Here is a 13,783-nt window from a genome sequence, read left to right as displayed (position 1 = left end):
GATTTCCACTGTTAATGCACGTTAAGGGCTCTCCAAACGCGACATGGCATCCTATCTCAATTCCAGCCAATTTTGCATTGAAAAGTCATGCGGTGTTCCTTCCCTCCCGAGTTCTGCCATGCGCCCAATGGGGGATTAGTGTACTCAGGACAAATTGCCCAACAACTTTTGGCATCCAATTTCTCCTGTTACCCTTGTTAAAATAAAACAATTTGGATCTGAATTAAATTTTTTGTGACAAAAGTTAAATGTTCGTTTTTTTAAACATTCCAAAAATTCCTGTGAAGCACCTGAAGGGTTAATAAACTTCTTGGATGTGGTTTTGAGCACCTTGAGGGGCGCAGTTTTTAGAATGGTGTCACACTTGGGTATTTTCTATTATATAGACAAAGTGACTTCAAATGTGATGTGGTCCCTAAAAAAAATGTTGTAAAAATGAGGAATCGCTGGTCAACTTTTAACCCTTATAACTTCCTAACAAAAAAAAATTTTGGCTCCAAAATTGTGCTGATGTAAAGTAGACATGTGGGAAATGTTACTTATTAAGTATCTTGTGTGACATATCTCTGTGATTTAAGGGCATAAAAATTCAAGTTTGGAAAATTGCTGAATTTTCAAAATGTTTTCCAAATTTCCTTTTTTTTCACAAATAAATGCAAGTAATATCAAGAAAATTTTACCACTAACATGAAGTACAGTATGTCACGAGAAAACAATGTCAGAATCACCGGGATCCATGTAAGCGTTCCAGAGTTATAACCTCATAAAGGGACAGTGGTCAGAATTATAAAAATTGGCCCAGTCATTAACGTGCAAACCACCCTTGTTGGTTAAGGGAATAATAATAATAGTGCAATAATAGTGTTACAATATAATAGACAAATTACCCGAGATCATAACAACATATTAGCAGCATATAGAGTAGTGATAACTTGTCCCTGCAAAATGTAATACAGAAACATCTTTGGCTTACTGCTTTCCAGCCCCTTCCTCACATTCCCCACCTCTACACAAATCATTTAGTGCTATAACCAGTGTCCAAGACAGCATTAATGCCCCTTTGTGTCCATAGACAGTAATAATGTTCCCTATGTATTTCCTCAAGTAGTAATGTACCATTGTGTATCCTTTAATAATACTCCCCCTTTAAAACTTATAATAAAACCCTCAATCTTCCTAAAATAATAAAACACTCCGTGTTTCCTTTATAATGATAATAATCCCTCATTGTGCCTACTTATATTAATGACTCAGTGCCTATTTACTATAATAATGCCCATGATGGTCCCCACACAGTCCCCCATAATGTATGATGATCCCACACAACCCCCATAATGTATGATGGTACTTTCACAGCCCACCATAGAATAAAATGGTCTCCACTCAGTCACCTCTAAAGTATGATGATCCCCACAAAGACTCACATTGAGTATGCTGGTCCCCACATAGAACCCCATAAAGTATGATGGCTACCACACAGCCATCTATAATGTATGATGGTTCCCACATAACCCCACAAAAATGCATGATTGTCCCCACACAGGCCCCCAAAATAAAATCTTATACTCACCTATTTCGTGTCTCATCCACCACAGCTGCTGTCACCATCTCCCATCTCATCTTTTTACTCATTCCGCAGTAGAAGTGGGCAGTGTGATGCAGTGACGTCATTGTGCCTCCCGATCTCCTCTGCTTTGTTCCTGCCTCCAGCAGGCTGCAGACCAGAAGTCGCTTGCGTTGTGTCTTGAGAAAGTGATTGAGCAAGCTCCGTCACAGGTGTTAACAGTACCGTCTTCCTGTGGTCACCAATAATGTTAACAGTGTCACATTCAGTGTCTACCTTGGCTGGACTGGCCCATCTAGCGTTTACCAGATTTGCCCAAATGGTCAGTCCAGCCCTTGATAAAGGATAATGTGAACAGAGTCCTTGTTTCAAGTAACATAGTAACATAGTTATTAAGGTTGAAAGAAGACATTCAGTCCATCTAGTTCAACCCATAGCCTAACCTAACCTGCCCTAAGTAATCAGTACAGTACAAAATCAGTAGTTAATCATCCGGTATCTCTGTAAATGTCACAATTTAAATTAAGTAAAGTGGATAAATCCAGGTGACTGATAAACTGATAAAATGGAATATAGTATACATCCACTAGACTGGATAAGCAGTGAAAAGGTATTTATTTCTTATTCTCTTAAAATGCATATTTACCTTTAATATGATCTTTTGTTTTTGTTTAGCCCCTTAGTGACGGAGCCAAATTTTTGAAATCAGACCAGTGTCACTTTATGTGGTAATAACTCTGCAATGCTTCAACAAATCCCAGTGATTTTCAGTTTTTTCGTGACACATTATACTTTATGATAATGGTAAATTTAGGTCAATATGTTTTGTGTTTATTTATAAATAATATCAAACATTTGAGAAAAATGTAAAAAAATTAGCAATTTTCAAAATTTTAATTTTTATCCCTTTAATCCAGATGGTCATACCACAGCAAACCATTAATAAATAGCGTTTCCCACATGTCTGCTTTACATCAGCACCATTTGTAAAATGTTATTTTATTTTGTTAGCATTTTAGGAGGTTTAAAAATGTAGCACCAATTTTTCATTTTTTCAAGGAAATTTACAAAAAAAATTTTTTTAGGGCCTTATCCATGTTTGAAGTTACTTTAGGGGTCTCATGTATTGGGAAACCCCCAAACATGATACCATTTTAAAAACCGCACCCCCTGACATATTGAAAACTGCTGTCTGGTAGTTTATTAACCCTTCAGGTGCTTTACAGGAATTAATGCAAAGTGGTATGACAGAAATAAAAATATGTTTTATTACCACCTAAATGTCTCTAACTTCTGAACAGATTACTACAGCCGTCAGACTCTAAGGCCGCTATTTGGTGGTGAATTGCCATCGCAAACATCAGGACCACAAAATCATGATCTGAGGGCACCAATTTGGATAAAGTGGAAGCCCCCACACTCTGTTAACCATTTATAATGATGTAGTCACTATTGACAGCAGCATCTAAGGGGTAAAGATTTGGAAGGTGCAAACACTAATCGTGGCTAATGCAACAAGTTGTCAGCTATAGTGTACAGACAACAGCTACTGGATTGTCAACTGTATGGGGAGGCTATTCTCTTATATCTCAGATCAGTTAAAAGACGTATTGGCTGTCATTAAGGGGTTAAAATGCTATGATTTAATATGCACATTTTGGTTAAAAATGTATTTAAATATGAGCTATATGTCTCAGACAAGAGTCTGTAGGCAAATATTAGTGCGTACTTCATACATAATAAAAGCCACAACATTGTGCTAGATGATCTGTCGTAGAATCCTAATTTCACTTGATAGACCCCATTCACTAAGGCTAGTTTCACATTTGCGTTTTTTTGGGTGCGTTTTTGCGGTAAAAAACACAAAAAAAAGCATGGTGAAAAAACGCATGTAAACGCGTGCAAACGCTGCGTTTTTTTGACGCATGCGTTTTTGCATGTGGTGAAAAAACGCGGCGTTTTGACGCGTTTATATGCGTTTTTTCATGCGTTTGCGTTTTTTAAACGCATGCTGAGAAATGTGTGACAGCTGCCAATCATCAAAATAAAGTAAAAAAAACCACTATAAACAGAAATAGTTAGGGTTAGGGGTAGGGTTAGGGGTAGGGATCATAACCCTAACCCTAAAGGGATCCTAAGCCTAACCCTACCCCTAACCCTAACCATAAGGGATCCTAACCCTAACCCTACCCCTAACCCTAACCCTACCTCTAACCCTAAGGGATCCTAACCCTAACCCTACCCCTAACCCTACCCCTAACCCTAACCCTAAGGGATCCTAACCATAACCCTAACCCTACCTCTAACCCTAACCCTAACCCTAAAGGGATTAGGGGTAGGGTTAGGATTAGGATCCCTTAGGGTTAGGGGTAGTGTTAGGGGTAGGGTTAGGGTTAGGGGTAGGGTTATGGTTAGGATCCCTTAGGGTTAGGGGTAGGGTTAGGGTTAAGGGTAGGGTTAGGGTTAGGATCCCTTAGGGTTAGGGCTAGGGTTAGGGTTAGGATCCCTTAGGGTTTAGGGTAAGGTTAGGGTTAGGGGTAGGGTTAGGGTTAGGATCCCTTTATCACCTTTATGTTGGGGGGTGGCATATCAGTGTGTTTTCTGGTTTTTTAATAGAAAAACGCATGCGTTTTTAACGCAAAAAAACGCATGCACAAAAAAACGCATGCGTTCCCATTGACTCCAATGTATTTTTTGACCCAAAAAAAACGCATGAAAATACATGCGGTTTTTTTGGTCCAAAAAACGCCTCTCAAAAATACTACAAGTTGCATTTCTGAAAATGAACGCATGCAGTAAAAAAACGCATGCGTTTCAAAACGCGACCAAACGCGTACACACAAAAACGCATGTGTTTTCAATGTTAAATATAGGGAAAAGAACGCTGCAGACAAAAACACAAGTGTGAAACCACCCTTATAATAAAGTTCAAACTGCGCTGTTCTTGCTGATAATTTTGAGAAAAACTTATCAGAGGCTGTGAATAAAAAGTTCCTTAACCCCTTTCTGCCAATGGACGTACTATTCCGTCCATGTGGGGTGGGCCCTACTTCCCAAGGATGGAATAGATCGGCCGCGCTCACGGGTGGAGCGCGGCCGATCGCGGCCGGGTGTCAGCTGCCTATCGCAGCTAACATCCGGCACTATGTGCAATGAGCGGTCACAGACCGCCCCCGGCACAATAACATGAAACATGATCGCGGTGTGCCGGCGGTACAGGGAAGCATCTCGCAGGGACGGGGCTCCCTGCGGGCTTCCCTGAGCCCCCCGCAGCAATGCGATGTGATCGCGTTGCTTCGAGGGTCTGCTCACCTCCCTCCCTGCTCCAGGCCCGGATCCAAGATGGCCGCGGCATCCGGGTCCTGCAGGGAGGGAGGTGGCTTCACAGAGCCTGCTCAGAGCAGGCACTGTGAAGCCTGCAGTGCTGCAAGTCAGATCGGTGATCTGACAGAGTGCTGTGCAAACTGTCAGATCACCGATCTGTGATGTCCCCTTCCTGGGACAAAGTAAAAAAATAAAAAATAAAATTTCCACACGTGTAAAAAAAAAAAAAAAAATCCTAAATAATGAAAAAAAATTTCTTTATCTAAATAAAAAAATACCAAACAAATAAAGTACACATATTTAGTATCGCCGCATCCGTAACAACCCCACCTATAAAACTGTATCACTAGTTAACCCCTTCAGTAAACACCGTAAGAAAAAACAAAATGTTCATTTTTATTTAAACATTCCAAAAATTCCTGTGAAACACCTGAAGGGTTAATAAACTTCTTGAATGTGGTTTTGAGCACCTTGAGGGGTGCAGTTTTTAGAATGGTGTCACATTTGGGTATTTTCTATCATATAGACCCCTCAAAATGACTTCAAATGTGATGTGGTCCTTAAAAAAAAATGGTGTTGTAAAAATGAGAAATTGCTGGTCAACTTTTAACCCTTATAACTCCCTAACAAAAAAAATTGTTGGTTCCAAAATTGTGCTGATGTAAAGTAGACATGTGGGAAATGTTACTTATTAAGTATTTTGTGTGACATATCTCTGATTTAATTGCATAAAAATTCAAATTTGGAAAATTGCGAAATTTTCAAGATTTTCGCCAAATTTCCGTTTTCTTCACAAATAAACACAGGTAATATCAAAGAAATTTTACCACTATCATGAAGTACAATATGTCTCGAGAAAACAATGTCAGAATCACCGGGATCCGTTGAAGCGTTCTAGAGTTATAACCTCATAAATGTACAGTGGTCAGAATTGTAAAAATTGGCCCGGTCCATAACGTGCAAACCACTCTTGGGGGTAAAGGGGTTAAAGTTGACTATTTAATCTGCATTTCCCAGAATGATCAAAACTATTAAACGCAAAGATTCCAGATCCATCATATTGTCACAAGAACTTTAAGATTAGCAGGTTATATTTATAGTTTTTACTGAGTTTAGAAAATATATATGGATTTCATGGATTTTCATGTGGATATTACTTCTGAAAATAAAGTACGCGAGCATGCAAAATTGCAATATGTGTTAAGTTACTTTTTCGGCTACTATATATATTCTCAGCATTAATAGATATTAATAATAATCATATTAACATATGAGTTCAAAATGTTCTTTGAAGTTTAATTAAAACATTGCAATTACTTATCTTCCTAAATAGTCATATGATTCTCCATAGGGAATCTTTAATCAGAAATGTCTCAGGAAGAGAAAGGGCAACATAACATATTCATAAAGCATAATTGATCTTTGAAGTCTCAGCATTAACAATATAGATGTAGAAGCCTTACATGGAGATCACAATATCTTAGAAATATAAATTTGGAATGCAACAATATAATTTGGGGAAACATAAACTTTTAAAGCAGTATCGATGACAAATGAGATGAAGCAAATAAAATGTCAACACAATGACTAAATTTATAGACTTAACTCGCTGGCATATATATTTTACTAGCTATTGAACCCGTTCTACGCCCGGGTGGCGAGCATTTATATTGGTATATGGTCTCCATCATGTGCTGCTTCCATCCTGCGCCCGTTCTGTCATGTGCTGCTGCCATCCTGCGCCCGTTCTGTCATGCGCTGCTGCCATCCTGCGCCCGTTCTGTCATGCGCTGCTGCCATCCTGCGCCCGTTCTGTCATGCGCTGCTGCCATCCTGCGCCCGTTCTGTCATGCGCTGCTGCCATCCTGCGCCCGTTCTGTCATGTGCTGCTCCCATCCTGTGCCCGTTCTGTCATGTGCTGCTCCCATCCTGCGCCCGGTCTGTCATGCGCTGCTGCCATCCTGCGCCTGTTCTGTCATGCGCTGCTGCCATCCTGCGCCCGTTCTGTCATGTGCTGCTCCCATCCTGTGCCCGTTCTGTCATGTGCTGCTCCCATCCTGCGCCCATTCTGTCATGCGCTGCTGCCATCCTGCGCCCGTTCTGTCATGCGCTGCTGCCATCCTGCGCCCGTTCTGTCATGTGCTGCTCCCATCCTGCTGCCATCCTGCGCCCGTTATGTCATGCGCTGCTGCCATCCTGCGCCCGTTCTGTCATGTGCTGCTGCCATCCTGCGCCCGTTCTGTCATGTGCTGCTGCCATACTGCGCCCGTTCTGTCATGTGCTGCTGCCATCCTGCGCCCGTTCTGTCATGTGCTGCTGCCATCCTGCGCCCGTTCTGTCATGCGCTGCTGCCATCCTGCGCCCGTTCTGTCATGCGCTGCTGCCATCCTGCGCCCGTTCTGTCATGCGCTGCTGCCATCCTGCGCCCGTTCTGTCATGTGCTGCTCCCATCCTGTGCCCGTTCTGTCATGTGCTGCTCCCATCCTGCGCCCGGTCTGTCATGCGCTGCTGCCATCCTGCGCCTGTTCTGTCATGCGCTGCTGCCATCCTGCGCCCGTTCTGTCATGTGCTGCTCCCATCCTGTGCCCGTTCTGTCATGTGCTGCTCCCATCCTGCGCCCATTCTGTCATGCGCTGCTGCCATCCTGCGCCCGTTCTGTCATGCGCTGCTGCCATCCTGCGCCCGTTCTGTCATGTGCTGCTCCCATCCTGCTGCCATCCTGCGCCCGTTATGTCATGCGCTGCTGCCATCCTGCGCCCGTTCTGTCATGTGCTGCTGCCATCCTGCGCCCGTTCTGTCATGTGCTGCTGCCATACTGCGCCCGTTCTGTCATGTGCTGCTGCCATCCTGCGCCCGTTCTGTCATGTGCTGCTGCCATCCTGCGCCCATTCTGTCATGTGCTGCTGCCATCCTGCGCCCGTTCTGTCATGCGCTGCTGCCATCCTGCGCCCATTCTGTCATGTGCTGCTCCCATCCTGCTGCCATCCTGCGCCCGTTATGTCATGTGCTGCTGCCATCCTGCGCCCGTTCTGTCATGCGCTGCTGCCATCCTGCGCCCGTTCTGTCATGTGCTGCTGCCATCCTGTGCCCGTTCTGTCATGTGCTGCTGCCATCCTGTGCCCGTTCTGTCATGTGCTGCTCCCATCCTGCTGCCATCCTGCGCCCGTTATGTCATGCGCTGCTGCCATCCTGCGCCCGTTCTGTCATGTGCTGCTCCCATCCTGCGCCACTATTGTATTATATGCCCCCGTATGCTGCTGCCATATAAAAAAAAAAAATACCATACTCACCTATCGTCCGGCTCCACTGCAGGTGTGTCTTCAAGAAAATGGCGCCGGAAAGCACGGACTGCGCAGGCGCCGATTCCGGCAGCAGGAATCGGCGCCTGCGCAGTCCGCGCTTTCCGGCGCCATTTTCTTGAACACACACTCCGGCTCCTCTGCCTGTGACTGGACTCTGTCACAGCAGAGGAGCCGGAAGACGGAGCCGCACGCAGCGCTGGAACGGAGGACAGGTGAATATACTTACCCTCCCTCCTGGCGCGTCCACGGTCCCTGACTCTCCGGTGGAGATCGCGGTATGCGTTCAGTGCTTACGCATACCGCGATCTCCTGGGAGCGTCACTCTGTGGGGGCCAGACTGCGCCGGCGCTTGCGCCTGCGCAGTCTATAAAGGCTTCGGACAGAGTGACGCTCCCAGCGTTATATTATAGATTCTATTCTTACTGGATTTGGTATTAAATCTAGTTTAAGACTAATGTGAGAGGCAAAAATGTAAAAATGACAGGACATGGGTTTTTAAAGCTAAGTTTTGCCAATTTTGCATGTTCTGTCATTTTCTGTGATGACATGTTTATCATGGTGTCTGTGCAGTCTTGGCTTTTAATAGGAAGAATCTCTCCCTAAGGCTTCTTTCACACTAGCGTCGGACTCGGCCCGTCGCAGTGCGTCGGGCCGAAGTTCCGACGCTAGCAGTGAATGTGCCGCACAACGGAGGCAGCGGATGCATTTTTCCTGCGCATCCGCTGCCCCATTGTGAGGTGCAGAGGGTGGTGGGCGGAGTTCCAGCCGCGCATGCGCGGTCGGAAAAAGCGGTCCGTCGGCAGCAAAAAACGTTACATGTAACGTTTTTAGCTCCCGGCGGTCTGCCACAACACGGCGCAACCGTCACACGATGGTTGCAATGTGTGTCAATGCGTCACAATGCGTCGCTAATGTTAATCTATGGGGAAAAAATGCATCCTGCAAACAACTTTGCAGGATGCGTTTTTTCCCATAAACGACGCATTGCGATGTATTGCAAAAAACGCTAGTGTGAAAGTAGCCTAAGACAGCAGATATTATAAGCCATACAAACACTATACAACTAAAGGGAATCTGCGGACAGACTTTTGCCATCTGATCTGAGAGCAGTGTGATGTAGAGATAAAGACCCTGATTTCAATGCTGTGGCAATTACTAGATTGCTTGCTCTAGGTTTAGTAAAATCATTTATCAGCGGCAAATTATCAATAGAGGACTAGAAATCTACCCCTATGATCATAAGCTCTGTATAAAACCACCCTCGCTACTGATTGGCTGCTTTTTGGCTTTGTACAGTGCACACCGGAAGCTGCCAATCAGTGGCGTGGGCGGGGTTATACAGAGCTCAGCAATAAGAGCACTAGAAGATCTGCAGCAAATAAAATTGGGGTTTTATCAAAAGTTCAGCAAGCAGCCCGGTAAGTGATGCATTGCTGGATTCAGGGTCTCAATCTCTACATCATACTGCTCTCAAGTGAGGTAGCAAAATCCTGGAGACAGATTCCCTTTAATGAATATATAAGCTTCACTAATGTTAGAAACTTAAAAAATGATCAAACGTGTATAAGCCCATTAACGGTAAGGGTCTGATGGCAATCTGATTCTAGAAACTTGCCTCTCCAAGTGTCAAATAAAATGGTGATTTATGCAGTTTATTGGTTGCCATATACTATAGGAAAGGTGTTGGTAGACACCTCTTAATCATTGGATTACCGCTTTTCCTTCAGTCTCACTGTCGCAGGGGCTTACAAACCAGCTCCTAGCCAATCAATCTGCCTTTCGAAATATTTGTAAGAGATTGGCTCCTTCTAAAAAGGTCACTGAATTTAAGTGTGGTTCTGTAATAGAATGCAACCGTTGCAACAAGTCAGTTCATGGAATATTTCACAATCACCTGAGTGGTATTATTATATAGTGGAAGTGATTAGGCACCAAGGCAACTGAAGCACAAAGTTACAGAGAGGGGACACAGTTCATTAAAGACTCCAACACAGTACCACTGCCCTGTATATATACACTGCACAGTACCACTGCCCTGTATATATACACCGCACAGGACCACTGCCCTGTATATATACACCACACAGTACCACTGCCCTGTATATATACACTGCACAGTACCACTCCTCCTGTCCTGTATATATACACTGCACAGTACCACTTCTCCTGTCCTGTATATATACACTGCACAGTACCACTGCCCTGTATATATACACTGCACAGTACCACTGCCCTGTATATATACACCGCACAGGACCACTGCCCTGTATATATACACTGCACAGTACCACTGCCCTGTATATATACACCGCACAGGACCACTGCCCTGTATATATACACTGCACAGTACCACTGCCCTGTATATATACACCGCACAGGACCACTGCCCTGTATATATACACTGCACAGTACCACTGCCCTGTATATATACACCGCACAGGACCACTGCCCTGTATATATACACTGCACAGTACCACTGCCCTGTATATATACACACCGCACAGGACCACTGCCCTGTATATATACACCGCACAGTACCACTGCCCTGTATATATACACCGCACAGGACCACTGCCCTGTATATATACACTGCACTGTACCACTGCCCTGTATATATACACTGCACAGTACCACTGCCCTGTATATATATACACTGCACTGTACCACTGCCCTGTATATATATACACTGCACAGTACCACTTCTCCTGTATATATACACTGCACAGTACCACTGCCCTGTATATATACACTGCACAGTACCACTGCCCTGTATATATATACACTGCACTGTACCACTGCCCTGTATATATATACACTGCACAGTACCACTTCTCCTGTATATATACACTGCACAGTACCACTGCCCTGTATATATACACTGCACAGTACCACTGCCCTGTATATATATACACTGCACAGTACCACTGCCCTGTATATATATACACTGCACAGTACCACTGCCCTGTATATATACACTGCACAGTACCACTGCCCTGTATATATACACTGCACAGTACCACTGCCCTGTATATATACACCACACAGTACCACTGCCCTGTATATATACACTGCACAGTACCACTCCTCCTGTCCTGTATATATACACTGCACAGTACCATCACTCCCCTGTATATATACACTGCACAGTACCACTGCCCTGTATATATACACCGCACAGGACCACTGCCCTGTATATATACACTGCACTGTACCACTGCCCTGTATATATACACTGCACAGTACCACTGCCCTGTATATATATACACTGCACTGTACCACTGCCCTGTATATATACACTGCACAGTACCACTGCCCTGTATATATATACACTGCACTGTACCACTGCCCTGTATATATACACTGCACTGTACCACTGCCCGGTATATATACACTGCACAGTACCACTGCCCTGTATATATACACCACACAGTACCACTGCCCTGTATATATACACTGCACAGTACCACTCCTCCTGTCCTGTATATATACACTGCACAGTACCATCACTCCCCTGTATATATACACTGCACAGTACCACTGCCCTGTATATATACACCGCACAGGACCACTGCCCTGTATATATACACTGCACAGTACCACTGCCCTGTATATATATACACTGCACTGTACCACTGCCCTGTATATATACACTGCACAGTACCACTGCCCTGTATATATACACTGCACAGTACCACTGCCCTGTATATATATACACTGCACTGTACCACTGCCCTGTATATATATACACTGCACAGTACCACTTCTCCTGTATATATACACTGCACAGTACCACTGCCCTGTATATATACACTGCACAGTACCACTGCCCTGTATATATATACACTGCACAGTACCACTGCCCTGTATATATATACACTGCACTGTACCACTGCCCTGTATATATACACTGCACAGTACCACTGCCCTGTATATATACACCACACAGTACCACTGCCCTGTATATATACACTGCACAGTACCACTCCTCCTGTCCTGTATATATACACTGCACAGTACCATCACTCCCCTGTATATATACACTGCACAGTACCACTGCCCTGTATATATACACCGCACAGGACCACTGCCCTGTATATATACACTGCACTGTACCACTGCCCTGTATATATACACTGCACAGTACCACTGCCCTGTATATATATACACTGCACTGTACCACTGCCCTGTATATATACACTGCACAGTACCACTCCCCTGTATATATACACTGCACAGTACCTCTCCTCCTGTCCTGTATATATACACTGCACGGTACCACTCCTCCTGCCCTGTATATATACACTGCACAGTACCATCACTCCCCTGTATATATACACTGCACAGTACCTCTCCTCCTGTCCTGTATATATACACTGCACAGTACCACTGCCCTGTATATATACACTGCACAGTACCATCACTCCCCTGTATATATACACTGCACAGTACCTCTCCTCCTGTCCTGTATATATACACTGCACAGTACCACTCCTCCTGTCCTGTATATATACACTCCACAGTACCACTCCACCTGTCCTGTATATATACACTGCACAGTACCACTCCTCCTGTATATATACACTGCACAGTACCACTCCTCCTGTCCTGTATATATACACTGCACAGTACCACTTCTCCTGTCCTGTATATATACACTGCACAGTACCACTCCTCCTGTCCTGTATATATACACTCCACAGTACCACTCCTCCTGTCCTGTATATATACACTCCACAGTACCACTCCTCCTGTCCTGTATATATACACTGCACAGTACCACTCCTCCTGTCCTGTATATATACACTGCACAGTACCACTCCTCCTGTCCTGTATATATACACTGCACAGTACCACTCCTCCTGTCCTGTATATATACACTACACAGTACCACTCCTCCTGTCCTGTATATATACACTGCACAGTACCGCTCCTCCTGTATATATACACTGCACAGTACTGCTCCTCCTGTCCTGTATATATACGTTGCACAGTACCACTCCTCCTGTATATATACACTGCACAGTACCACTCCTCCTGTCCTGTATATATACACTGCACAGTACCACTCCTCCTGTCCTGTATATATACACTCCACAGTACCACTCCACCTGTCCTGTATATATACACTGCACAGTACCACTCCTCCTGTATATATACACTGCACAGTACCACTCCTCCTGTCCTGTATATATACACTGCACAGTACCACTTCTCCTGTCCTGTATATATACACTGCACAGTACCACTCCTCCTGTCCTGTATATATACACTCCACAGTACCACTCCTCCTGTCCTGTATATATACACTCCACAGTACCACTCCTCCTGTCCTGTATATATACACTGCACAGTACCGCTCCTCCTGTCCTGTATATATACACTGCACAGTACTGCTCCTCCTGTCCTGTATATATACACTGCACAGTACCATCACTCCCCTGTATATATACACTGCACAGTACCACTCCTCCTGTCCTGTATATATACACTGCACAGTACCATCACTCCCCTGTATATATACACTGCACAGTACCACTCCTCCTGTCTTGTATATATACACTGCACAGTACCACTCCTCCTGTCCTGTATATAT

The sequence above is a fragment of the Ranitomeya imitator genome, chromosome 1 (genome assembly GCF_032444005.1).
Source record: "Ranitomeya imitator isolate aRanImi1 chromosome 1, aRanImi1.pri, whole genome shotgun sequence".
NCBI classification, from domain to species: domain Eukaryota; kingdom Metazoa; phylum Chordata; class Amphibia; order Anura; family Dendrobatidae; genus Ranitomeya; species Ranitomeya imitator.
The sequence above is the reverse complement of the archived record's forward strand: the minus strand, read 5'-3'. Positions refer to the sequence as shown.